Below are 25,117 nucleotides of genomic sequence, written 5' to 3' on the forward strand. Positions count from 1 at the left end.
TCATGTGGTTCAGTGTAATAGGTTACATTGTTACTTTGGCTAAACATGTCTCAGAGTCCTTCAGGTCCTGGAGGGCCCACAAGATTTGAACCCTGGCTCCTATATTGAATCTATTAAGACTCCTCAGAATTGGAGTCTTTTTTGCTTATATTGTGGTGATGTGTAGTTCACGTGAAGGTGACAATTATAGGTTAACAGCTTAACTTTGATTGGTCTTCCAGAGTATTTGAATTGCAGCAGGAGACCAGGACTTCCCTGGTGGTCCAGTGGTTAAGATTCCACGCTTCCAATGCAGGGGGCTTGGGTACGATCCCTGGTCAGGGAATTAAGATCCCACCTGCCGCCTGGCCAAAAAAAAAAAAAAAAAATTGTAGCAGGAGAATCACAACCTTAACCCAAAGATGCACAACTCGAACAGCTGTGCTTTCAGACATTATTGTGAAAATGGAGATGGTATCTCATGGGATCATATAATGTTGACGCGAAGTCACCCTTAAGTACTACTTTATACAAACCCTTCATTTTACAAATGAGAAAACAGAAGTCTAGATACATCAGAAGCATCAGCACCAGATCCTCATGTGATGGCTGGTCATGCCAGGTTTCTAGCGCTGCACTAACTTTTACTCAATTCCACACCCTCCTGCCCATTTTCTAGTCCTTCTCTCTGCCTTACTTCAACTCACAGACTTTACCTCTGCCCAGCAGACCAAGTGGGAGGAAGGAGGAAGGAGAGGGAAAACGGAGCCAATCTCCTCTCACTCTGTAATGAACAGCGTCTCTAGGTGGTAAAGTGAACACTGGCTACTACCTTCCCCAGCAACCCCAAGTCTCCCAGAAATGTCAGAAAACATGTTTAAAATGAATTTGTACATAGCCATGCTCCAAAACCAGAAAAGAACGCTCAGTGGGTCATAAACTGTGAGGAGTCCCTGGAAGGTAGAAAGTAGGTCATATCAGATCGAGGAGTAAAACCAAAGCCCAATATGTACTTGGGAAAATTCATTCACACTCTGGCAAATTCCAAATGTCACCTCCTCTTCTCCACCCGCAGCTGGACCTGCGTCCCAGTCCCTCCCTCCCTCCCTCCCTGAAGCCTTCCTTGCCCTAGAAATGTTTTCACTGGCCTGTCCTGCATCCAGTTTTTCTCACCCTTTTCTCATTATCACCCTCCTGAAGGAGCTTTTGAAGGCATTTTCCCCCCTAATCATTCCCCCATAAAATGTGAATACCACAGATATACCGTGTATCTGTGTATGTACTCTGTGTACATCTGTGTTTCTATATAAAAAGAGTAACAACTTTTTGCCCCTCAAGAACCAGTTTTTGCCCTTGGGGGTGATACTGCGCCCTTGAGAATGTACTTCTTACACCCCAAGGATCAAATAGCTTCTTTAAGAAGAGAGGGTCTCCCTGACTCCTCTCAAGTCATGCAAGGGAGATGACCAGTACTGCTGCGTCTCTGGGCTGTGGGTGTGAACTCTGGGTGCACAGTCAAAATATCTGTGAACAGAATCCTTTTCTTTAAGTGGGTTAGGGAAAAGATTCAACAGCGGAAGAAACGGAGAGCCATGAAACATGGTTTAGATATGTTTCCTCCATGTTTTATTTCTCCTTCTAGTGTCCCCAGGACATGCTTTGCAGAAATGACAACCTCTGGAGAGTTCACCGAATGCAGGTGTCAGCACAGAAGAAACGCGCTGTGGTGGGCAGCCTCCGAGATGGCTCTCGGTACCCATGCCTTTGAGTAATCCCTTCTCCTTGAGTGTGGGCCAGACCTGCTGACTCACTTCTAACACACAGCATTTGGCAGAAGTGATGGAACGTTACTTCCAAAACCAGGTTATAAAAAGACTCGCTTCCATCTTGGATTCATTTTTCTTTCTTTCTTTTTTTGCAAAAAAAAAAAAAAAGACAAAACAGAACATTTAATGAATTTTTACTCCAAATCTTAACTAGTAATGAAATGTTCATATTGGGCAATTGGGCAATACAGAGGTGAGTTCTTCATAACAAATGCAATTAGAAATTAAGTATGATAGAAACCTATATATCAAATTAAAAATAGAATTTTCTGAAGTCTAACAGACACATGAGAAAAAAAAAAGCAAAACTACCCCAAACATAGGCACAGAGCTCCATAAGATACATACTGTGTAACCTCTAGTCAAGGGCTAGAACATTACCAGCATTACAGAAGTTCCAAACAAATAAATGTAATTATTACAAATATTGATAAATGCCCTGAAGAAAGCAAATGAAGTATTGCAATTTCAAATAAGAGGAGCATCTCTGTTAGTGGGTAGAGACAGGTACATATCGACTTACTGAGAGGAGTGATGGACAAGGCAGGATGAGGAGCAGATAACACATGGTTTGAGAAGGTGATGTGTAGAGTGCTGCATAGATTTTCTAGAGTTGGACATTGATAGAAGGAAGAGTACTTTCTTCATGGAATTAGGAAAGAAGAGGGAGAACATGGGCACAAGAAAGGATAGTTTCTAGGTTTGTGGTGAAACTTCTTATCTGATGACTCTTCTATGAGGCTGATTTAGTTTTTTGATTATGGATGTATACGAGGAGTCTAAATGTTTTAAAGAAATAGGAGAGGGGCTTCCCTGGTGGCGCAGTGGTTGAGAATCTGCCTGCTAATGCAGGGGACACGGGTTCGAGCCCTGGTCTGGGAAGATCCCACATGCCACGGAGCAGCTGGGCCCGTGAGCCACAACTACTGAGCCTGCGCGTCTGGAGCCTGTGCCCCGCAACGGGAGGGGCCGCGATAGTGAAAGGCCCGCGCACCGCGATGAAGAGCGGTCCCCGCACCGCGATGAAGAGTGGCCCCCACTTGCCGTAACCAGAGAAAGCCCTCGCACGAACCGAAGACCCAACACAGCCAAAAATAAAAATATAAAAAAAAAAAAAAAAAAAGAAATAGGAGAAAGTAATGATGGTGCTATAATGGTCTCAGTATTGAGAAAGTCAGCCTATAAGGATGACTGGAGAGTCACGATTGCCCAGTTGAATTTAAGCACCATAGATTAAAAATACAATCACCTGATCTGCTTGAATATTTTTTCCCCCAGAGTTGTGGATCTTTTAAGGTAAACTTAAAGAGAAGATAGGTAGTAGGATTCATTCAGGTTTAGCATTTTGACTGGAGTGTTATGGAAGGAAATAATGATGAGGAAGTTAAAGATTTTGCAAAGGGCCACCAATAAATTGCAAAGGCAACCTATGGAATAGGAGAAAGTATTTGCAAATCAAATATATCTGATAAGGGGTAAATATCCAAAATATACAAAGAACTCATGCAACTCATAGCAAAAAAAAACCACAAAAAAAGAAAGTATCCATTTTAAAAATGCAGAGAGGAACTGAATTGACGTTTTCCCAGAGAAGATGTACAAACGGCCAATAGGTACATTATAAGGTTTTCAACATCACTAATCATCAGGGAAATGCAAATCAAAACCACAATGAGATACCTGTTAGAATGGCTATTACCAAAATGACAGACGATAACAAGAGCTGACAAGGTTGTGGAGAAACAAGAACTTTTTGCACCATTGGTGGGAATGTAGATTGGTGCAGCCACTATAGAAAACAGTATAGGGGTTCCTCAAAAATTTTTAAATGGGGGGGATAGATAGATTGGAAGATTGGGATTGACACATACACACTACGATATATAAAATAAATAACTAATAAGGACCTACTGTATAGCACAGGGAATGCTACTCGATACTCTGTAATGGCCTATACGGGAAAAGAATCTAAAAAAGAGTGGATATATGTACTTGTATAACAGATTCACTTTGCTGTACAACTGAAACTAACACAACATCGTAAATCAATTATACCCCAGTAAAAATTAAATTTAAAAATAAATAAATAAATAAAATAAAAATAGAACTGACTTAGGATCCAGCAATCCCACTTCTTATCTGTGGGGTATATGTGCCAAGACCCCCAGTGGATGCCTGAAACAAAGCCCTATATATACAATATTTTTTCCTATACAAACACAGATATAAGAAAATTTAATTTGTAAATTAGACATCACAAGGGATTAACGATAAGCAGACGTTCAGCATAAACCGTATCTTTTGCACAAGCTGTTTGGACTCAAGAAGTCATTCCTATCAGAGGGTGGTGGAAACTCTCTTGAAATGTAGGATCCTAGATGTCAGCCCACGTGCAGCCTATAAACAGAGGCCTTGCACGCAGCTCTTCAGACCAGAGTTCCTAGAGCAAAAGGGCTGCACCTGATGCCTCAGCCAGCTGGCACGCTGCAGGGAAGCACTGCGCATGACACCTCAATCTCAGATCGAGGCAGCAGGGCCATGCTCAGAGAGGCTGCGCACAGCACTTCGAATCCTTTAGAGGCACGCCTGCACGTGCCCCACGAGAACCCCGCCCCCTTCTCCCTGCGGAGAATATAAAGCAGCCACGCCCATACCGTGTCCTGAGCTGAAGAGGGTGTGCTCTGCAGTACGAGCTCACGATTCTCCATTTTTCCGTCAGAGAAGGAAGCTTTCCTTTGCTTCTAAACCAAACTCGGTCTCGTTTTATTGGCTCCAAGGACACTGGACAGAAGGACCCTTCTCGGGAACCAACTCTGGAGGGTCCATAACAAAAGTCCCCGACTTAATAAGGAAAGGAAAAAACGGTATGTTGAAGTTGCTAAGATCTCTGGTAAGAACGAGTCTTCTCGGTGAAATTGTAAAGAAGGAGAAAGAAATTGGTGCTAGTTTTTCTGCTGTACCACAAACTGCATAAGTTATAGCCACGGTGTGTAATAAGTGCTTAGTTAACAGACGAAAGGCGTTAAATTTGTACAGTAAGGTATTTTGAGAGAGAGAGAGAGACCACATTCACATAACTTTTATTACAGTATATTGTTACAATTGTTGGATTCATTTTCAGTCCCCGTATTACCCGCCCCCGCACTTCTGTCCTTGTATCTTAGTCTTATCCTAGGGTACTGGCCCCTGAGGTACTGTCCCCTGGCTAATGCCTTGATAGCAGCCTTATGAGAGACCCTGGGCCAGAATCACCCAGCTAAACTGCTTCCAGATTACTGACCCACAGAAAGTGTGAGATAATACATGTTTGTTGTTTTAAGCCCCTAAGATTTGGGATAATTTGTTACAAGCAATAGATATGTAATACATCCTTTGTTTTTCTATGTTTTTTCCTTCCTTCAAGATTATTCAAAAAAAAAAAAAAAAGATTATTCATTATCATTTGTTGGCTAGTCTCCCTGTTCTGTAACAGTCAGATGGCTTTTTCTTTTAGACAGATACTGGAGGTAGGTCTAAAAGCTTTACCAAACCCAAAAGGAATACTAAAAATCAAATTAGAATTTCGTTTCCCATGATATTGGTATGAAAAGAGTCATAAATTTGATGGAACGAAATGTGACTGGCTCAAATAGAGAAAGTAACCATACTCAGTTGTCCTTTTTCAGTTATGTTTTTTAAAGTTTGACTATATAAAAAGACTTTACGTATTCCACTCCCAAGAATTCAAACTTTATGTTTATTTAGCTGGAGTCTGGGGAGCTCATTATCTTTGTGAGATTTCATATATATATGGCACAGGTTATGTTATATATAGTACAGTGTAAAATATATATATATGTTTTGCCTCAGTATGTATATGTATATTACTGCCATTACTTCTTTGCTATAATTGAAAGCAGTCTCTAGATTCTTCTTAAAGACTTATTAATATTCCTTCCCTCTCCTTCTCCCACCCTCAGAGGGAGTGAGCCTTGCAAACTTTCAGTCTTATGGGTTTATTATCATTGTCTTCAACTCTTCAGTGCCTCTCTGTGTTGGAATAATAGTTTAAGGAAATTGATGTCAGTAAATTTGTTTTCATATCTCTATATCTTTATAATACAGAATATATATATTACATGTGGGTATATATCTATAGCTATGTATATAATACAGTATAAAAAGATTGTAAGGGTAAGGGGAATGTTTACCAGCTCACAAAACCTACTTCTTTCCCAAAACTGTAGCAGCACCTTGACCTATAAATATGGAAAACTATATTCAAAATAGCCCTCATCTGTTCATCAAAATAGGCCGAATGAGACCTCCCCATGGTTCTATTTTTGCCCAGTTCATATAATTTTATATTTTCCACACTCCAGTTTGATTGATTCATTCATCCATCAGATATCAAAAGGTAATAAGACTTTCTTTCTTTTAATTCATACTTTAATTAAGATATTTTATTAATTCAGAATTGACTCTCCCTTCAGTAACTCTAAATTAGTGAGTTCTTTCTTTGAGATGTTTTTAATATCCGTCTGATCTTGGGCCTGGTGGTATTGGACTGGTTTGATGGATAGTTAAGAACTTACTTTATTTTAAAAAATAGCCCACCAGAATATTCCTCTGATGAACAAGGAACCAGAAAAATATATATATATTTTTTGCAGAGAGTTTGGCAGATTGGCTCATTTTCATAAAATAGTTTGTGTAACAAAAGTGTGAAAGATGTCTCGTTTGTAAGCTGCTTTAATGAATTAAGATGGTAAAAGTACTCAGACCATAAAAGATGACATGCGGTGTCCCATGGATGACATGGGACATGACATGTGGTGTCGCATGTCATCCAGAGGCAGTGAGTGCGTCTAACATTGTGGGGGAGTGCTAATTACGAACGTGAGTTACACCATGTGAGAGTGAGCGTCTTCTTCATCTTTGACCTGCAGCTATAGGTTGGCAGGGGACCACAAGTTTTGGAATTTTGCAGACCTGAGTCTGAAATCTGGCTATACCTCTTATTCTCAAGTTAATCCAGACCTTCTCGGCCTCAGTTTTTTGTCATCTTCAAAATAGAAAGAAATAATACCCTCTTCATATTGTTGTTGTATATTTAAATGAGGTTAAGGAGCTAATGCTTAATTCTTAACCTGGGGTCTGTAAATGCATGACAAATGGCCAGGTCATTATGTGAATGGTGAACCTCAACTCTTTCTCATAGATGACCTATCAGGCATCAGTTATCAAAACACAAATCGAAGAAATGAACTCTTCTGTTTCTGCTCCTCTCTTCAAGGCATTGTTTTTAAATCTTATGGAATTTCCCTTCTCGTAGGTCAAAAATGGTCAAATATTTGTTCATAGTGTCCACTCTAATGACAATTTTATATTCAGAAAGTTATATTCAGCTTAATCTTACAACCATGAAAAATCTCAAGGATAAAAATAAGTTGATGATAGTCTCCCCTGTAATGTAAGCCTATTAAAACACCTATATTTGTTTTATTTTTCAAGGCAAGGATAGGCAAAGACTTAAAAAATATTCATTTAATTATCTTTCTATCCTACTAACATGGTTGTCTGAACCCAATACACTGATTGTGTCCCTTCTCTAAAAGTGCCTATTCAGACGTTTGAGGTTGAAACTTTAGCTAATTTACTGACAGTTGATGTGTTGTAATCATTTTCACTATAATTGATCTAAATGTTTGATTCAACTTTTATGGAGAAATTTAAAAACCTTCCTCATTAATTGATTGCCTTGTTGTTCCACATACTCTCAAGGCCATCTTGACAAAATTCAGGCAATGAGGCCGAGAGATGATTTTCTGTGTTTAGAGTTTTGTTTGTTTTTTAAGAGTTTTCAAGTCCCTTGGCTTTGTTGTCGAAGCAAACAACAAAGCAAATTTGTTGACAAATCAAGCAAATCTGTCATTTGTCTCTGGTCCATTGAGTTATCTAAACGTGGAAGCCCAAGTTCAGGGATAGAGCATTGGAACAGTTAGCAGAAATCTTGGCTTCCTGGCTTCCAGATGCCACGTCAGCTCATCTAGATATTCCTCATTTAAGGGGGGAGTTGGAGCATTACAGTTCTAAAAACCATTTAATGTGCTTTTATTATTTAAAATGCTTTATCTGTAGTATTAGACCCTCACAAAACCCTATGAAAATGTGTTTTATTTTTTAATCTTTTACCAGTGAGGAAAATGAAGCCCCAAGAATTGAAAGCAACTTACCCAAGTTCCCCGCCACCCTGTAAACCATAGGCTGAGTTTAGAGCAGTGGTTCTCAACCAGGGATTTTATTCCCTCTTCCAGGGGACATATGACACTATCTGGAGATATTTTTGGTTGCTACAACTGGGGGAGGGTGCTCCTGGTGACTACTGGGTCAGGGCTGTTAAGCATCCTACCATGTATGGGACGGTCCCCCACAGCAAAGAATTACCGGGCCCGAAATGTCAATGCAGGTATTGCCAAAGTTGAGAAACTCTGCCCTAGAGTCTCCAGAGCTTTCCAATAGAACTTTCTGCAATGATGGAAACGTTCTACTAAACACTTGAAAAGTGGCTAGCGTGAATGAGGGACTGTTTGTTTAATTTTAAATCATTTAAATTTAAATAGCTACATATATCTAGTGGCTAGTTTTTTGGACATCATAGGTCTTATGTTGCTTCCTGGCCTGTAGAATGTCATATAATAACAATTTCATAGGGTTGTCATAAGAACTGAGTGAGATAAGTAAGTGTGCAATAGGATATTGACTGCTATTTTAGGAGTTAGGTAATACATCCATATATACATGCTAATTATACTATGAAATACGTGCATATATTATTTGTATATACATACGCGCACACGTGAATGAAGCAGTTTCCAAAGAATGATCTCAAATAATAACGACATGTTTAGGTAGTCCACAAACTACTGCAATGCACCAACATGAAGTCTTTAATCCTGCTGAATCCCCCTGCGTCACTTCTTGGAACTGCAACAGACGTTGGGAGCTCAAATATTAGAGAGTCCTTTCACCAGACCAGTGAATATCTGAACTTCAACAACTAAATGAACAGGTATTTATTGGCCGGAACCCTCCCTGCCCCCCACCACCAAGGCCAGATTTCCTTAGGTATCAGTACTTCAGTGTTGATAAATACGGTTTTATCTTGAAAAGTGGAGTTTATGTGAGCTCTTTGGAAGCACATCTTTCAATGGCTTCTAGCCGGAAGGCCTAGCCCACTTTTGCTCTCTGAAGGTGCCTCTGGCAGACAGGCAGAATGGCCCACCAAGACTCTGCTGGCATGAGGACCCAAGTGGCTTGGTGGGCACACTAATGACTGACAGCTGGGGCAGGGTTCAGATTATTCTGCTGCTGGGGAATAAAGTCACCCCTTAAATCTCAGGGTTTACACTTGCCTTTGAAGAGAATGCATGTACATACTTGATACTGGAGTAAGAACCAGTTAAATTCTTCTTCCATCAACATTCTAATGGTCTTTTAGCTTACTTTTCTTTGGAACAGGGATTGAACTCAAAGGAAAGGCATTTGGGACCAATGAATATTCAGAATAGAAATAAACAGGATCATGGCCTTTCTTTTCCTCTCTTTCTTTGGGTTTCAACTTAAATACCATGTTTCTAGAGAGGCCCAACCCAACCAGCATACATATAAACAAGATTTCCCACCTTACTCTTAGGTTTGATTTTTATCTTATCTCCTAATTAACTTCCTTCAAAGCACTTTTGAGAATTAGCAATTATTTATTTGGAGATTTACCTACTTAGTTTCACTGTGTCTTCCTCACCAGACTACAAACTCTTTGATGGAAGAGACCATCTCTCTCTTGTCTGCCATAGTATCTTCATAATACAGCATCGTGTCTGGCATGTGTGCTTTTTGGATGAGTGGATACGTGAACATAAAATTGAGTATAAATATCATTGATTACTCCTCTGGTAGGTATAACCTGTAAAAATTAGTCAAAAGATATTTGTCTATTTTCCCGGGAATGAATGCTCCCAAATTGTGTTATTCTTCCTGAGTCTGTGAGAACTTTGACTCAAGCATTTTCCAAAGACAATGTGTCCCATTTCCTTGATTTCGGGATGCAGGCACAGGGTCTCTGGAGATGAAGCCACCAGGGAGAGAATTATTCGAGCAATTACATGAGAAATGTAGATGCCAGGCCTGAGGTCCGCACAATCATTGTTTCCTGAGGACTCTACTTCTGACAAGAGCAAAAGAGAGTGTAGTAGTTGCAGAGCACGATGTTGCTCCCCGAAGTCCCTACTTGCATCCCCTTAGATACATAGGTGCTGTGACTTTCTTCCTTTCCACAAACACTTAGAATGAACCTACTCTGCACACGGATCAGAAGTCAGGGTCGAGTTAGAAAGAAGAGTACCAAGATGATAATGCCTAGGCTTTTAAATCCTACAAATTTGGGTTCAATTCCCAGGGTGGCCGCTTACTGGTGACCTTGGACAAGTTACACATCCTCTCGAAGCCTGTGATCCCTTATCTGTAAACTGGGGTTTACATATTTACATAGCACATATTTCATACCATTGTGATAAAAAGTGAGGTGTTCCGGATGAAGCATTTAGGACAGAGCCTAGAACATAGGAAGCACTCAGTAAATGTGAACTGTCTGTGATGATATTAACACTTGGCTCCAGATTCTTTGACACTCCTCAAAGGTGGAGTTATGTCCCTTTCTCTTGAACCAGCATGTCCTTATGACTGCTTTAACACAGAGTCCAGTGGAGGTGACACTTCCAAAGCTAGGTCAAAAAGACATCAGCTCTTCCTTGTTTACTAGAACCCTGACCCACCTTGGAAGAAGTCACGCTTCCCTGAAGCCACCGTGTTGAGGAGGGCATGTGGAGGTGCTCTGGCCAACAGTTCCATCTAAATCCATCCTTCCACTCACCCCCACTGAGCTGCTAGACCATCCCTCTGGGAAGTAGACCCTCCAGCCTCAGCTATTCATGGCCCCAGATGTTCAAGTCACCTCCAGCTGAGGCCCCAGACATGAGGCAGCTGACTCAAGCCATCCTACCTGTGTCCTGTCAGAATTCCCAATTCATAGACTCCAGGAGCACCATAGAGGGTGGTCATTTCAAGTCACTAAGTTTTGGGATAATTTATTACCCAGCAATAGGTTATGGTACGCCACAATTACCATTTATGTCAGTTATTAAAAACTCTTGTGATAGTTGTTAACATTTAAATAACTAATTAAATAATAAATAATGATTATTAAATAAATAATAAATTTATTATTAATTAAATAATCATAGTAATTGATTAGTTAGATATCATTCTTGCCACCTTGTATCATTCACTCTTCCGGTCAACAGTGCTGTGAAAGAAGTCTGGAACTGCTGTATCTTTTCTCTGAGACTTTGCTCATGGCATCTGCTCCTCCTAGAATTCCCTTCCAAGCTTACTGTGGCTCATTCTTATCCTTTAAGATTTCAGCTCAGGTGTCACCACCTCCAGAGACCCACTCCTCATACCTGGTCCTCTGTGATCCTGCAAGGACCTCTAAGTTTCTCTTTGCACTTTGCACACTGCACTTGCTACATGACATCACAAATTTCTACGACCTCCTTAAGGGAAGACACTGCCTTATTCACCATTGTTTCCCCAGGGGCTGCATTTACACAGGAAAAACAGTATCTGGTTGTGGTTTGGCACACATGTTCTGGGGCCAGGCTGCCTGAGTTTGAACCCTGGCTCAGCCGCCTACCTGCTGTGCGATCTTCTCGGAGTGCCTTAAAAATGCTGTGTCTCATGTGTGTAGACTGCTTCATGGACCCTCCCTCTTTCATAAACTTCCTTACAATTTAAAGATTTTAAAAAGTAAGAAATAGAAAGCATTTAGATTAGCACTGGATGTGTAGTAAGTCTTCAATTAATAACTAGGTATTGTTTATAAACTATTATATTGGTTTGGCTCCAGACAGAGGGTCAGCCCTGACATTTCTTTTTATTCTGGTTCTGTTTGGAGTTTTTTCCTCTTAAATATTTCATCTATTTGTGTTTATTTGTTTGTTCATTTGTTTGTTTAGCCTGGGATCTAGCAGTAATTCTCAAATCTAGCTGTATACTCTAGGCTCATCTGGGGTAGCCTGTTAGAAAATCCCAGGCATTCTTTCCAGTGATTCTGCAGCCAGAAGTGAAGCCAGGGAACCTGCAGCTTTAACAAGTTTACTAGGCGACTGATTCCAAGGAGGTGGCCCGTGAACGGGGCCAGCATTTGCTAACACTGACCTAGGATTTCTATCCAATTTTAATGTTACTGCTTTATCTCCTGACTCCATTTCTTAAGAGAGCATCTCATATACACAATTTTCCCTTCAAGCAGCAAACTGCAGACTGTTTAAAACAAACATCTAAATGCCATTTCATTCTCTTTTTTACAGGATGCCCTTTTCTCACCTCATTTTGTCCCCTTCACCAGCAGTTAGCATCTGACCCCATCCTTGTTCACCAAAAGAGCTGGCCATTTGTAGTCAATGGCTGAACAGCTGAAGGCTCCTTTTAGGGGAGTAAAATTGCAAATAAGGGTGATAAATAAAGCTGTTCTTTAAAAGAGCCAGTCTCTTTGGCACATACTGTGCTTTCCTCTATCAGAGGGGGGAAAACTGAGGCTTATTCATAAGGAAATGAATAAATGGTCAAAGAATCACTCCAGAGAGTCAGAAGCTAATCCTCTTTTGTCAAGTGGGGGATGCTTTTCCCTATTTCATATTTGTTTATGAATGCCACAGCATGTATTCCAAAAACACCACCCCTGGAGAGAGTAGAGCTATAATTCTGACAGAATTATATTACCCAATCATCTAAATTCAGGATAAATTTTAGATAGAAAGGAGATAGCAGAAAACCAATCCTTAGAACACACCTGTGAGACCCTTTGAATAGCGCTTTGTGAATGAATGCCCTTTATCTCTCCCCCCAGCGATGCTATCACAGTTTAACTGGCGCTAACACAGCTGTTCACAGCTGCACACAAGATGCTCGCAAGAGCACAATGTCAACCATTTGTCCTCGTGGGGTGCAGCTTAATTTATTTCCTTTGAGGATGGAGTCTGATATTGTGTTCTAGCAAGAATCTAATCAGCAGATCTAAAAGACTTTCAGAGGTCAGATTTAAGGGATGAGATGAGTTTCCGTGTATGATTCTTCTCTTGGATATCTACCCCTGCCCCTCGAAGTATATCCAGTGGAGAACTAATCTTGAGGGTCAGTTTGTTTTTAATAGACCTTAAGCAGGAAGTGAACTGTGGTGGAACAAATGTTCTCATTATTTGAGGGAGAACCATAGCCACACTCCGCTTGTCAGCAGGGTCAGCTGATGCCAGAATGCTCTTCACAAGCCAATTCACGGCAATGTGACAAAGGAAATTTATTGAGCACCTACTACATGCTGAGCAAATGTGTGGGGCTGGAAAAGGCAATAAAAAGTTTTCATTTCATTACAACGTAGGTTGCATGTCTTGCTCCTGAATGCCTTTAACATGCCTGGCGCAGTTTAGATGTTCAATAAATGTTGAATAAATGAATAAATACTGCACTCAGTAAATCAATCTCCTAAGCTAAGCCAGATAGATTTGTAGCAGCTGCCCAGAGGGCTATGCCAAAAAAAAGATTCTGAGGCTGTATCCAAGCTCAGTGAGAAATGTGACCTGAATGATTAGCAGTGTCTGTCAAGGGCAGGAGGGAGGTGAACTCAAGTGTGTCATATAATATATTCTGGGGCTAAACGTACGTGATATAGCTATTCATCCCCTCGCTCTCACCCTCTCTGCTTTTTTCCCCATGAACCTTTCCCTTCAATTTCTGAAGCAAGCTGAGCGGCTGTCAGGGTCTAGTCAGAAGTATAAATCTTCTGCATTCATGATCCCCATCTCTTCAGAATTCATCTTCTTCCAATCAGGAGAGAAGAGCTAATAGATTCTGGTTTGAGTGAATCAAAGACATCACAGAAGGAAATTCCATCTCGCTACCACTGTGACTCTGCCTGGTTGGTACAAAACGAAAGACCAGGCGAAATGCAAAGTTCAAAAAATTGAGAGATACAGAGTTTACATTTTCTTGATTTAATTTGTATACACAAGGTTCACCTAATCCTTAGTGGGTGAGGATATAGGTGATGAGTATGCTGGATTGATATGGATTTTCTGCTCCTCGTGTGAAAAACCGCATGTGCCTTTTCTTGACTTCACACTTAAAAAAAAAAAATTGTCCAGCGTATCTTGTTAAATAGAAAAACTTTAAAACATAAAAATTTAAATCTCACACTCAGTTACTAGGCTGCTTTGTTAAAATTCGCTCTGTCAAAGCCAGAGGAGTAAGTTTTGACACTACCTATTAGGAGAAGATGTTGCAGAACAACATACATTTTAAATGTTATCCCAACATGCATAAAAGATCCATCCAAATTTACCTGGAAGCCCTGGAGGATTACCTGCCCTCCCAGTAATTTGACAGAAAAGTTTCACTAAAAGCCAACCAGTAGTTACAAAAGCCATGCAAATTTCCGAGATTGGTAGGCAAACAGGTCCAAAGATTTGGCAACCAAACACAGCCCACTTTTTTCCTTATACACTTTATTTGGTTTGCATTTGTGAAAAGCAGTATATATTGCTCTATAAATGGGAAAAAGAATTTATATGGATATAAGCAAAATACATGCAGATATTAAAAAATAAAGGCAATGTTTCTAAAATGATATCTTTCTTTGATATGAGAAGGAACTAAACTAAAAACTTCAAAAGTGGATGTCTTTGAGTAGAATTGCAGTAACTTTATTCTTCTTTAAACTTAAGCAAGAAAAATGAGGGAAAGGTATAGTAGAGTATGAACATAAGCGGAAATAAAGAATGAGGTTGATATCCAATTTGCATAACAAGTTATTCCTATAAAATTAATGTAAGTGATATAATATTTGATTTGATAAGACTTCCCTTTTTCCTGGAAATCTTTGTTAGAGAAGTAAGCAGGGATAGAAGGAAAATCAGCTTCAAATATTAATATATCTAAATTCTATTTTCTGGATTTTCTTTTACTCTGAAACAAAAGGTGGAGATTCATATAATGGAAGAGAGATGATCCTGGGAAACATAAACAGGAGTAAATCAAATTTGGTCTCTGAATATATCTTTTTGAAAACTTTACAACTTCATGAATATATAACAAATATATAATCGATTATCTAATACACTAAAAATGTTGAATATTCATTACACACAGTAGTAGACATTGGGAAATGTATGATAAGTCATTCTGAAGTTGCCAATGATTTCGCTTACATTTTAAAAAAATCACTATATAAACATTGTTGCCAGTCGCCCAGACCAGTGGAAATATGGAATCCTTTAGCTATAAGCTGGAAACAGTGAAAAAGGGAACCTATAGAAATAGGACAGACTGGAAAGAAACTAAATTTGCACAAAGCATCAGTCTCAAGATCTAATTAGTGCCCCCTGGAGACTGATTTTTCAATTAGAAATTGACTTCAATACTAAAGGCATGAGAATAAGTTTATAAAATGTGCTTCCACCCACCTTTTTTGCTTGAGGGTTCTAATTATAAGGAAATGCACCAAGAAAATAAGTCTATGACAAATGAAAAAATCCTAGACAGACCAATTAGGATAAGAAAATAATTTGGGCTCCAAAACCTATGGAGTTTTAAAGACTTCAGCAGTTAATGGTTAAAGGTGGGGAAAAAAATAAACGATCTGTTGCATAAGCAACTCCAAGATATTCAGAGTGGGCCTCATACATTCTGGGTTGGTCTGGCTCCAGGATTACTGCAGTGGATGATTAAATACCATTGTTGATACGGGAGAACAGTATACTGGAGTCTGGTTGGGGGTCCTCCTTGAGTTTTTCTTACTCTGTGAAAAAAAGTAGGCAGGCCTCTGTGTCCTCTTGTTTCAGAGGGTTTGGATTGTAGGGCAGAAAGCAGAACTCACCTCAAGAGAACCCTTGCTGCTTGGCTTTTATTGTCAAAAGTGTGCTTATATATTTTTTAATTGAACTATAGTTGACTTACAATGCTGTGTTAGTTTCTGGTGTATAGCAAAGTGATTCAGTTATACATATATGTATATATATATTCTTTTTCACGTTGTTTTCCATTATGGTTTCTTACAGGGTATTGAATATAGTTCCCTGTGCTATACAATAGGACGTTGTTGTTTATCCATTCTATATATAATAGTTTGCATCTGCTAATCCCCAACTCCCAATCCAACCCTCCCCCAACCCCTTGGCAACCAAAAATCTGTTCTTTATGTCTGTGAGTCCGTTTCTGTTTTGTAGATAAGTTCATTTGTGTCATATTTTATTTTTTTTAATACATTTTTATTGGAGTATAATTGCTTCACAATGCTGTGTTAATTTCTGTTATACAACAAAGTAAATCAGCCATAGGAATACATATACCCCCATTATCCCCTCCCTCTTGGGTCTCCTTCCCACCCTCCCTATCCCACCCCTCTAGGTGGTCACAAAGCACTGAGCTGATCTCCCTGTGCTATGCTGCTGCTTCCCACTAGCTATCTGTTTTACATTTGGTAGTGTATATATGTCCATGCCACTCTCTCACTTCATCCCAGCTTACCTTTCCCTATCCCTGTGTCCTCAAGTCCATTCTCTACGTCTGCATCTTTATTCCTGCCCTGTCACTAGGTTCATCAGTACCAATTTTTTTTAGGTTCCATATGTATGCGTTAGCATATGGTATTTGTTTTTCTCTTGACTTACTTCACTCTGTATGACAGACTCTAGGTCCATCCACCTCACTACCGATAACTCAATTTCATTTCTTTTTATGGCTGAGAAATATTCCATTGTATATATGTGTCACATCTTCTTTATCCACTCATCTGTCGATGGACACTTAGGTTGCTTTCATGTTCTGGCTATTGTAAATAGAGCTGCAATGAACATTGTGGTACATGACTCTTTTTGAATTATGGTTTTCTCAGGATATTTGCCCAGTAGTGGGATTGCAGGGTCATATGTAGTTCTATTTTTAGTTTTTTAAGAAACCTCCATACTGTTCTCCATAGTGGCTGTATCAATTTACATTCCCACCAACAGTGCAAGAGGGTTCCCTTTTCACTACACCCTCTCCAGCATTTATTGTTTCTAGATTTTTTGACAATGACCATTCGCACCAGTGTGAGGTGATACCTCATTGTTGCTTTGATTTGAATTTCTCTAATAATTACTGATGTTGAGCATCTTTTCATGTGCCTTTTGGCCATCTGTATGTCTTCTTTGTGAAATGTCTATTTAGGTCTTCTGCCCATTTTTTAATTGGTTTGTTTGTTTTTTTGATACTGAGCTGCATGAGCTGCTTGTATATTTTGGAGATTAATCCTTTGTCAGTTGCTTCGTTTGCAAATATTTTCTCCCATTCTGAGGGTTGTCTTTTTGTCTTGTTCATGGTTTCCTTTGCTGTGCAAAAGCTTTTAAGTTTCATTAGGTCCCATTTGTTTATTTCTGTTTTTATTTTCATTACTCTAGGAGGTGGGTCAAAAAAGATCTTGCTGTGGTTTATGTCAAAGAGTGTTTTTACTGTGTTTTCCTCTAAGAGTTTTATGGTATCCGGTCTTAAATTTAGGTCTTTAAACCATTTTGAGTTTATTTTTGTGTATGGTGTTAGGAAGCGTTCTAATTTCATTCTTTTACATGTAGCTGTCCAGTTTTCCCAGCACCGCTTATTGAAGAGGCTGCCTTTTCTCCACTGTATGTTCTTGCCTCCTTTGTTGTAAATTAAGTGACCATATGGCGTGGGTTATCTCTGGGCTTTCTATCCTGTACCATTGATCTATATTTCTGTTTTTGTGCCAGTACCATACTGTCTTGATTACTGTAGCTTTGTAGTATAGTTTGAAGTTGGGGAGCCTGATTCCTCCAGCTCTGTTTTTCTTTCTCAATATTCCTTTGGCTATTCAGGTTGTTTTGTGTTTCCATACAAATTGTATGGAATTCAGATTGTAATTTCCAATACAAATTGTATGGAATTCAAATTGTAATTTAATTTCAAATTGTATGGAATTTACAATTCCATACAAATTGTAAAATTTTTTGTTCTAATTCTGTGAAGAATGCCATTGTTGGTTTGATAGGCATGGTATTGAATATGTAGATTGCTTTGGGTAGTATAGTCATTTTCACAATATTGATTCTTCCAGTCCAAGAACATGGTATATCTCTCCATCTGTTTGTGTCATCTTTGATTTCTTTCATCAGTGATTTATAGTTTTCTGAGTTCAAGTCTTTTGCCTCCTTAGGTAGATTTATTCCTATTGGTTGTTGTGATGGTAAATGGGAGTGTTTCCTTAATTTCTCTTTCTGATTTTTCATTGTTAGTGTATAGGAATGCTAGAGATTTCTGTGCATTAATTTTGTATCCTGCAACCTTATCAAATTCATTGATTAGTTCTAGTAGCTTTCTGGTGACATCTTTAGGATTTTCTATGTATAGTATCACGTCATCTGCAAACAGTGACAGCTCTACTTTTTCTTTTCCAATTTGTATTCCTTTTATTTCTTTTCCTTCTCTGATTGCCACGGCTAGGACTTCCAAAACTGTGTTGAATAAGGGTGGTGAGAGTGGACATCCTTATCTTGTTCCTGATCTTAGTGGAAATGCTTTCAGTTTTTCACCATTGAGAATGATGTTTGCTGTGGGTTTTTCATATATGGCCTTTATTATGTTGTGCTAGGTTTCTTCTATGCCCATTTTCTGGAGAGTTTTTTATCATAAATGGGTGTTGAATTTTGTCAAAAGCTCTTTCTGCATCTATTGAGGTGATCATATGGTTTTTATTCCTTAATTTGTTAATATGGTGTATCACATTGATTGATTTGTGTATATTGAAGAATCCTTGCCTTCCTGGGATAAATCCCACTTGATCATGGTGTATGATCCTTTTAATATGTTGTTGGATTCCGTTTGCTAGTATTTTGTTCAGGATTTTTGCATCTATGTTCATCAGTGATATTGGTCTATAATTTTCTTTTTTTGTGGTATCTTTTTCTGGTTTTGGTATCAGGGTGATGGTGGCTTCGTAGAACGAATTTGGGAGTGTTCCTCCCTCTGCAGTTTTTTGGAAGAGTTTGAGAAGGATCGGTTTTAGCACTTCTCTAAATGTTTGATAGAATTCACCTGTGAAGCCATCTGGTCCTGGACTTTTGTTTGTTGGAAAATTTTTGATTACAGTTTCAATTTCATTCATTGTGATAGGTCTGTTTATATTTTCTAATTTTTCCTGGTTCAGTCTTGGAAAATTGTACCTTTCCAAGAATTTGTCCATTTCTTCATGGTTGTCCATTTTATTGGCATGTAGTTGTTTGTAGTAGTCTCTTACAATCCTTTGTATTTCTGCAGTGTCAGTTGTGATTTCTCCTTTTTTGTATCTAATTTTATTGATTTGAGTCCTTTCCCTCTTTTTCTTGATGAGTCTGGCTAATGGTTTATCAATTTTGTTTATCTTCTCAAAGAACCAGCTTTTAGTTTTATTGATCTTTGCTGTTGTTTTCTTTGTTTCTATTTCATTTATTTCTGCTCTGATCTTTATGATTTCTTTCCTTCTACTGACTTGGGTTTTCTTTGTTCTTCTTTCTCTAGTTGCTTTAGGTGTAGGGTTAGATTGTTTATTTGAGATTTTATTTGTTTCTTGAGGTAAGATTGAATTGCTATAGACTTCCCTCTTAGAACTGCTTTTGCTGCATCCCATAGGTTTTGGGTCATCATGTTTTCATTGTCATTTTTTTCTATGTATTTTTTTATTTCTTCTTTGATTTCTTCAGTGATCTCTTGGTTATTTAGTAGAGCACTGTTTAGCCTCCATGTATTTGTGGTTTTTACAGTTTTTTTCCTGTAATTGATTTCCAGTCTAATAACATTGTGGTCAGAAAAGATGCTTGATATGATTTCAGTTTCCTTAAATCTTCTGAGGCTTGATTTGTGACCAAAGATGTAATCTGTCCTGGAGAATGTTCTGTGTGCACTTGAGAAGAAAGTGTATTCTGCCACTTGTGGGTGGAATGTCCTATAAATATCAATTAAATCTGTCTGGTCTATTGTGTCATTTAAAGCTGTGTTTCCTTATTAATTTTCTGTCTGGATGATCTGTCCATTGGTGTAAGTGGGGTGTTAAAGTCCTGCACTATTATTGTGTTACTGTCAATTTCCCCTTTCTTGGCTGTTAGCATTTGCCTTATGTTTTGAGGTGTTCCTATGTTGGGTGCATAAACATTTATAATTGTTGTATCTTCTTCTTGGATTGATCCCTTGATTATCCCTGTTAGTCCAGTGGTTCGGACTCAGAGCTCCCACCGCTGGACTTTGGCTCAACCCCTGGCTCCTGAACCAAGATCCCACAATCTGCGTGGGGTGGCAAAAAAAAAAAAAAAAAAGGAAGAAAGCAGAACAATAAAGAGTAAAAAAAAGTGGAAAAAATAAAATAAAATAAAATCTAAAAAAAAAAAAAAGAGTAAAAAATAAAATTAGACTAGGAAATTAATGTATGTTAGAAAGAATATAAATATAAAAATATAGATGAAACAACAACCAGAAGGTAAAACAGAATCACAGTAGTAAAAATGAGGAGGAAAAAAAAAAAAAGGGCAGAAAAGGCCTTGGCTGTGGGAGGTGGGTCTTAGGCAGGGGCCAGGTTTAGGCAGTGGGCGAGGCCTATGCTTATTATCCACAGAGCTGGAAAAGGCCCTGGTGGGGGGTTGGGGGGAGGGCTTAGGCTCAACTCAACAGAAGGGGCCCAGGCTGCCTCTGGTCTCGGAGGGCAGGGGACCCGGCCTGGGAGCCCAGCAGGCTTCCCCGGCCCGAGTGGGCGGGGCAAATGCCCTCCGCTCCTCTCCTGCTCCTCTGGTCCTGGAGGGCCCCTCCCATCTCCCTCTCCTGTTCTCCCCTGGCCTGCGTCCTATGCCCCCAGGACCAGTGTGGCCCGGAGTGGGCCTCTGAGTGCATAGGACCTGTCCTGAGAGCCAGGAGGGCTTCCCGGGCTGATTGGGCAGGGGAAATGCTAGGCATGCTCCCCCCGATCTGAGCCCCTGAGGGTCCCTCCAGGCATGGGAACCCCTCCCCCATCCCAGCCCCACCCCTCAGTGGCACTGGTCCTGTCAGGCCTCCACTTCTCCTCCCCACTCAGTCCCCCCACATCCTACCCAGTCGCTTGGGGGTTCCTCCTGTCTCCTTGGGCATCGAGGTCCCCCACCAGCATCCGGCAGGCACCCTAGTTGTGGGGAGATGCGACTTCCGCATCTTCCCATGCTGCCATCTCGACTCCCCATTTGTGTCATATTTTAGATTCCCCACGTAACTGATATCATATGGTATTTGTTTTTCTTTTTCTGACTTTGCTTAATATTATAATCTCTAGGTCCATCAATGTAGCTTAAAATGGCATTATTTCATTCTTTTTGTGGCTGAGTAGTGTTCCATTATATATATGTGTACCACATCTCCTTTATGCATTCAACTGTCTGTGGACATTTTGGTTGTTTCCGTGTATTGGCTATTGTAAATAGTGCTGCTATGAGCATAGGGGTTCATGTATCTTTTCAAATTATAGTTTTGTCGGGATATATGCCCAGGAGTGGGATTGATGGATCATATGGTAGTTCTATTTTTAGTTTTTTGAGGAACTTCCATACTGTTCTCCATAGTGACTGCGCCAGTTTACATTCCCACCAACAGTGTAGGAGGGTTAAAAGTCTACTTATTGATTAGGCCACTGTTATTTTGGGTCTCCACTACCCGTAACAAACCTAATCCTTATTGAAATTGAAGTTACTTCTAACCTGAATAAACAGTAGTTCAGAGTAAAACTTAACTTGATTTTAGAGAAATAGTGTCATATTATTGGGTGGGCCAAAAGGTTCGTTCAGTTTTTTCCGTAAGATGGCTCTAGTAGCACCTAGGTGTTTTTAACTTCATTTGAAACAATTTTCTTAGATTTTATGTGACACCTGTCATATCAGCGTGCATTTAAAAAAGACTTATCAAAATTGGTGAATTTTTGTATAGCCACTTTAATATTGTAGGTAGGAGAGAAAGCAACATTTTCGGCATATTATGCTTATTTCAAGAAAGGTAAAAATGCAACTGAAATGCAAAAAAGGATTTGTGCAGTATATGGAGAAGGTGCTATGACTAATCGAACGTGTCAAAAGTGGTTTGCGAAAGTTTTCTGCTGGAGTTTTCTCAGTGGACAATGCTCCACGATCGGGTAGACCAGTTTAAGTTGATAGCAATCAAATCGAGCCATTCACTGAGAATGGTCAGCGGTATACCATGTGGGAGATAGCCGACATACTCAAAATATCCAAATCAAGCGTTGAAAATCATTTGCACTGGCTTGGTTATGTGAGTCACTTTGATGTTTGGAATCCACATAAGTTAAGTAAAAAAAACCTTCTTGGGCTTCCCTGGTGGCGCAGTGGTTGAGAATCTGCCTGCTAATGCAGGGGACACGGGTTCGAGCCCTGGTCTGGGAAGATCCCACATGCCACGGAGCAGCTGGGCCCGTGAGCCACAATTGCTGAGCCTGCGCGTCTGGAGCCTGTGCCCCGTGACGGGAGGGGCCGCGATAGAGAAAGGCCCGCGCACCGCGATGAAGAGCGGTCCCCGCACCGCGATGAAGAGTGGCCCCCGCTTGCCGCAACTGGAGAAAGCCCTCGCACGAACCGAAGACCCAACACAGCCAAAAATAAATAAATAAATAAATAAATAAATAAGAAAATCCTTTAAAAAAAAAAAAAAAAAAAAAAAAAAAAAGGTTTCTTTACTGCAGGATTTTAAAAAAAAAAAAAAAAAAAAAAAAAAAAAAAAAAAAAAAAAAAAACCTTCTTGACTGTATTTCCGCATGTGATTCTCTACTTAAACGTAATGAAAACATTCCTTTTTTGAAATAAATTGTGACGGGCGATGAGAAGTGGATACTGTACAATAATGTGGAACGGAAGAGATCGTGGGGCAAGCAAAATGAACCACCACCAACCACACCAAAAGCCGGTCTTCATCCAAAGAAGGTGATGTTGTGTATATGGTGGGATTGGAAGGGAGTCCTCTGTTATGAGCTCCTTCTGGAAAACCAAACGATTAATTCCAACAAGTACTGCTCCCAATTAGAGCAACTGAAAGCATCACTCAACAAAAAGTGTCAGTATTAGTCAACAAAAAACACATAATCTTCCGTTAGGATAACGCAAGACCACATGTTTCTTTGATGACCAGGCAAAAACTGTTACAGCTTGGCTGGGAAGTTCTGATTCATCTGCCATATTCACCAGACATTGCAACTTCGGATTTCCATTTATTTTGGTCTTTTCAAAATTCTCTTAATGGAAAAAATTTCCATTCCCTAGAAGACTGTAAAAGGCACCTGGAACAGTTCTTTGCTCAAAAAGATAAAAAGTTTTGGGAAGATGGAATTATTCAATTGCCTGAAAAATGGCAGAAGGTAGTGGAACAAAAAATGAATACGTTTTTCAATAAAGTTCTTGGTGTAGGACTTCCCTGGTGGTCCAGTGGTAAAGAATCCGCCTTACAATGCAGGTGACGTGGGTTGGATCCCTGCTCGGGAAACTGAGATCCCACATGCTGCGGGGTGACTAAGCCCATGCACCACAACTACTGAGCTCACACACCTCAACTAGAGAGAGAAAACCCGCACACCACAACTAGAGAGAAGCCCACATGCCACAACGGAAGGATCCTGCATGCCTGAACGAAGATCCTGCGTACCGCAACTAAGACCCAATGCAGCCAAAAATAAATAAAATAAATAAATAATATTAAAAAAATAATAAAGTCCTTGGTGAAAATGAAAAAAGTGTCTTTTTACTTAAAAGCCAAAGGCACTTTTTGGCCAACCCAATATTTTTGCACAGCAGATTTTGGGGTGTAATACTCCTGCTGTACTGAATTTGGAAGAAGATACAGTTATCCTGGTGATGTTCTCAATATTTTCAAAATTTTGGTGTACATATGAGTCACCTGAGGGCTCATTAAAATATAGATCGCTGGGATCTACCCAGAATTTAATGCAGCAAGTTTGGGGTGGGAGTGAGAATTACATTTCTAACAAGTTCCCACGAGATGCTAATTCTGCTGGTCAGGGACCACACTTTTGAGGGCCACTGTTCTAGACTAGTTCTCCAACTAGCTAAGGTAAAGGACAAGTTTTATTTTATTTTGTCTTATTTTAATATTCACCCTGTCCTAGACTGATGCTTTTGTAAAGTACAATGAAAATCATTTACTAAAAGTATGAAATAATAAAAAGGTATAAAAATACAAGCCTCATTTTAAAAAATTATTATTTGGATTCAACACTTGTAGAGACATAAAATTACTCTGCCAATTCCTATAAAAATGTCTCATTGCTGACTCTCGATGTCTATACTTACCTCGTGGACTGGCTACTGGAGGTTCACAGATAAGCCTGATCTGTGGCCCACTACAGCACTCCTAGCCTGATTGAGTAGCCTGGGACTAGAGGCACTTTGTATGCTTCCTGTCTGAGAAATTTCTGCAATAGAATCCAGAGACTCCAAGCCTAGGCCAGTATCTCCTATCCTCTCTAAGAAAGTTAACAGTCGTTTTTTTTTTTTGGCCATGTGATGGTTCAGTGGTATAGAGAGCTTCCTAGCATTGCTTCAAGTAGAGCATTATCAAGGAGCTTCCACTGACAAACTCTTAAAAAGAAGTTAACAGCAAACAATTCATCATCATCATATCTTCCTTCCCTACTATAGGATGTGACCCCCCTTTAAAAACACTATTTCTCAATAGCTGGCAACGTATTTTTAGCACTTACTATGTGCTAGGAACAATGATAAATTGTTTATAACTAACGTATGTGTTTTATATGCATTATATTTAAATTCTCAACAACCCCACAAGGCAGGTGCAGTCATTACCCCCACTTTCAGTGGAGGAAAAAACAAAACAATGAGGCCCAGGAAAGTGAGATAACTTGCATGAGATCATACATTGGGAAGTGGGCAGTTAAACCAAGTCCATGCTTTTGACCACCAGGTTTTATTCCTCATTTCACCCAAGATCTTTCCCTGCAGAAGTGCAGTCCAGATCAAGATACCAGCTTTATGCAAAGCATTCTAGAGGCACCAGGAGACCCAGGTTAAGTCCGGACTCTGCCTCTAAGTAGTTGAGGGCCTAGGAGAAGTCATTTTCCTCTTTGAGCATCACTGAGTTGTCATTCATAATTTGCTTCAAGAACTAATGTTCCTTGAGGGGTTAACAGACATTCTATGAAA

The sequence above is a fragment of the Balaenoptera acutorostrata genome, chromosome 10 (genome assembly GCF_949987535.1).
Source record: "Balaenoptera acutorostrata chromosome 10, mBalAcu1.1, whole genome shotgun sequence".
NCBI lineage: Eukaryota > Metazoa > Chordata > Mammalia > Artiodactyla > Balaenopteridae > Balaenoptera > Balaenoptera acutorostrata.